A 4,358-nucleotide genomic window follows, 5' to 3' on the forward strand; every position below is an offset into this window, starting at 1 on the left:
CTATTGCCTTTGGGGCGTTTATTTTCAGACGTTGATGGCTCATTGTTTGCCCTTTTTCCACCATTTTTTCTGTTCTCGTTGCCTTTGTCGTTGCCATTGGGTTTCTCAGACCCGTTGGTGGCCTTGGCGGGATATTCCTTTGGACCTTTGTCCTTCGTAGGTGATTTCCCCTCTTTGGCAATCGCGTCCTCGAGCTTGATGTATCGATCAGCTCGATCAAGAAACTCCTGGGTACTCTTTACCCTATTCTTTCTTAGGCTATTCCAGAGGGGAGAATGACGTCTTACCCTAACAGTTAAGGCCATCATTTTTCCCTCGTCGCCCACCATTTTAGCTCTAGCAGCCGCTCGCATAAAATGCTGAACGTATTCCTTCAAGGGCTCTCCATCCTTCTGTTGTATCTCGACCAGCTGGTTGGCCTCAGTGGGGTGTACGCGACCAGCGTAGAATTGTCCATAAAATTCATTTACGAACATTTCCCATGATACTATACTAGCATAAGGGAATTTAAAGAACCACTCCTGTGCGGTGTCAGATAGGGTGACAGGGAAGATCCTGCAGTAGGCATCATCTGACACCTTCTGAATATCCATATGTATCTCAAACTTGTTTACATGAGATACTGGGTCCCCACACCCATCGAAGTTTGGGAGCATTGGCATTTTGTACTTGCTGGGGGTTTCTGCCACAGCAATCCTCTGTACGAACGAAGTACCTCTCCTCCGATCATACTCAATGTGGGATGTCCAATTTCCTACCAGCTGCAGGAGAGCTTGATTCAGTGCATCAATTTGAGCCTGAACAGCATCTAGGATCGCTGGGGCGACTGGTGCCGAAGGATCATACTCATTGTGCCTCTCGCCCCTGTCATTGAGAATGCCCCTCAGGTCATCATCTCTGTGCCTTTGTTCACTAGCGCCCAGCTGATCAAAGACGTTATGTTGTCTGGGCTGCCCCCCAGCGTTATAGATTGCAGGCCTATTTTCTCTCGGTGGGGGGTTTCTGTCTCCACCTCTTTCCTCACGCCCTCGACCAGCATTCCTCCTACCAAAATCGGCCTCATTATTATCATGTCCATCCCTAAACTGCGACCGACTATGGCGCAATCGGTTGGTCACGCTGTTTCCTCCTCTAGCTGGAATCTCCTGAGCGTCGAGGGGATGCCTGCGTTGGTCAGTGGGTCCCCATGCATTATTATGTCGTGGGGGGCCCCTGACTACAGAGCCTGACTCATTGTGCCTTCTGTTAGTAGAAGGATCTGCCCCCTGATCGGTGGATTTGGCTCATCACCCCTGGGTGTCTAGGGCTTCGGGGAGCCTACCCGGCCCTATTCTATCTCTGGCGCTGGTGATTGTCGTGACTAGCTTGAGAGGGTGGTTGTTGCTCAGGATCCTAAATTGGGACATCCTCCTGAGCAACAGGCGGTTGCTCCGGCCTTTGAGGGCTTGCTGGCTGGAGCAGAGGACTCGGATTTGGGGCCCGCTACGGTGGGGCATTTGGTGGTTGATCCGGTTGAGAGGTCGGTGCAGCTTGTCCTCGGGCCAACTGAATGTTGCTTTAAGATCAGTCGTGGCATCTCTCTAACAACGGTCCATGTCCGCCTGCCGCTCATTCAGCTCCTAACGCTGATGCTCAATCTCCCTCTGTTGTTGCGCCAGGGTCTTTGCTGCATTCTCTTGATTGGCCCTCAGATTGGCCAACTCATCTTACAACACACTTAGTGTTTTCCTCAACGTTTCTGAGTTCATTTATTCCTCCTCAAAATCCAAGTGTGGCTCATTTTCAGCCACATTTGGAGGAGGAGGCTGAGTGGATGCAGCACCAGAAGTCTGTTCAGCTCTCTTAGATGTCTTAGCCATTTGATCTTCTTGAAGTTTTCTGAATAATCTCTCAATGAAAGCATCAAAATGTTGACCCTTGATTTGGCCAACGACACAGAGTCAAATAAATGACAAAGAACAAGAGAAATCAAGAAGAGAATCAAATGGAAAGAAAATGACACAAGTGATTTATAGTGGTTCGGCCCCAATGAGATGGTAATGACCTACGTCCACTTAGTGTTCTTATTGATATTGAATCCCAATATTGTGATAAAAAAAACTAGGGTTCTTGAGTTTCACAAGCCTTGGGAGTATTACGATTTTCGGAGGATAATCACACTATGTTTTTCTCTCTGAATATTAAAATTAAAGATCCAAAAGTCCCTTCCTTGAGCCCTCTCATTCTTATTTATAGGCTCAAGAGGGTTACATGGGCCGATGGGCCTTAATTACAATTAAGATCAGCGTATCAAGGTAATAAAAGGAAATATGATGAATGTAATTATTATAAGATTGCGTATCCCAAAGGAAGTAAATAAAAGTATGCGACCAGACTGGTCGCACCTCATCATGAGACTTGAAAAATCAACAATTATTTGGTCGATGGTCGAATAGGATCTCTTCACTCGAAACCACCATGTGCTAACCACGTGCAAGAAAATCTTGCCACGTCATCAGGAGCCATTTTTGGGTAAACAATATGTCTAGAAACCTTCCTTAGGGGGACGGAAACAATGCCTCCTCGAGGCCCTATTCATACTTACGGTGTTGTTCTAATAATGGAGACCATAGGTCACATTGAGATGTTCACCTTCTCCCACTTACTATTTTTATAAAAAATGTGTTTTAAACAAATCAATTAATTCTAAATTAATTACTAGTTTATTAATAACTTATGAATGTAATTAATTAGACAATACATTTAATTATAAAAAAGCCTATTTCTACAATTAATGTGATCTACATAATTACCCATTACATTCATCTAACTTTACTAAAATACTTTTTAAATAAAGTTTGTTATCTTAAAGGTCTATAAATACTATTGCATTTATTATGGTGTGAGTTACAAAGTTTTAACTAATTTAATACTTATTAGTTTACATGAAATTGATTTATCCAAAACAATTGACATAAACAATTAGGACAATTCTAAATAATCATGTTTCTTAAAGATGCATGATTAATGAAAAAAAAAAAATTATGTGGGGTTTCATGAATGACATGTAATTGACTAATGCATGATCATGTTATCAATCGAATATTAATTAACATTTATTTAAATAAATACAATAAATAAACAATAAATAAACAATAAATGATGAATCGAGTACTATTTGATATTTTTAAATTTACAACCTTTGCAAAAATAGAAATAAACTTTCAAAATAGCCTATGACTTGTTTTCAAGACTCCAAGTATGCTTCTCCTCTCTTTTAGGCTTTTTTGCAAATCTTTAGGAATTTGCTAGGCCCAACTAATTAATTACAAACTAAATTTCTACTTTATTTATTTAATTAAAACGAATTTAGCTGAATTTAAATAATTTTTGTCCTATTTTTAATTTAGCTGAATTTAAATAATTAAATAATCAAATTCAAATATTTATTTAAACGTAAGATAAAATCTTAACCAACTAAAAGTTATTTTATTTTTCTAATAAAAATAAAATAAGATAATTAAACTTTTAAATTCAAATAATTAAAAAATTGATTAAATAAAAGATTTATCCACAAAATTAGGATCTATAATTTTGGGCACCAAGTGTGGTGCCCTAGGTTAGGGTCAGCAGCACAAAGGCATGAGGCAAGACTCGGGTGGCCTTTGCATGGTGGCTGGTGTAGGGACTTGGCACCAAGGGCGTAGGGGTGCGAAGCACCAATGGCACAGGGGCGTCACACACTAGCAGCGCATAAGGCAGGCCCGGGGCTGGGGTGTGGTGCAGTTGGCATGCGCACACGATCAGGGGGCATGTTATGCGCACACGAGCCTGGGGCTCACCTGGGCAATGTGTGCGTGAGCATGGGGCTCGCCTGGGCGATGCGTACGGCTGGCTGCGGAGGGCTCGAGACGCTGGCTTGGCTACTGGCTCGAGTCCTCCTTTTCTTTGTGTGCATATTTTTTTTTTAAATTACATATTTCAAAAATAAAATTTACAAAAAATCCTATGCCCTTTATGGCTTACACAATCCATCATTAAAATTTCTAACCTAATAGCACCATATAATTAACAATCCATCATTCAACCATACATTAAAAAAAAACATATTCTTCCATTGAATATACATATCAACATACACATAACAAATGCAAGAATCCCAAACATCATTTAATATACATATATATGTAGACAACTATGGTACCAATTGTTGGTATTAAAAGAGCAATCAAAGATATGCTATGGGGAATGGGCACTTTTTAATAATTATTAATAAGTCTTAGGGTATCCAATTTTTGAAAGCTCACACTTCCAGACCAATCCTCAAACACCCGAGGACGTGTGTGGGCACGTAGGATTCAAAAGGTTGATTTATGACT

Source organism: Humulus lupulus, chromosome X, assembly GCF_963169125.1.
Source record: "Humulus lupulus chromosome X, drHumLupu1.1, whole genome shotgun sequence".
In the NCBI taxonomy this organism is placed as follows: domain Eukaryota; kingdom Viridiplantae; phylum Streptophyta; class Magnoliopsida; order Rosales; family Cannabaceae; genus Humulus; species Humulus lupulus.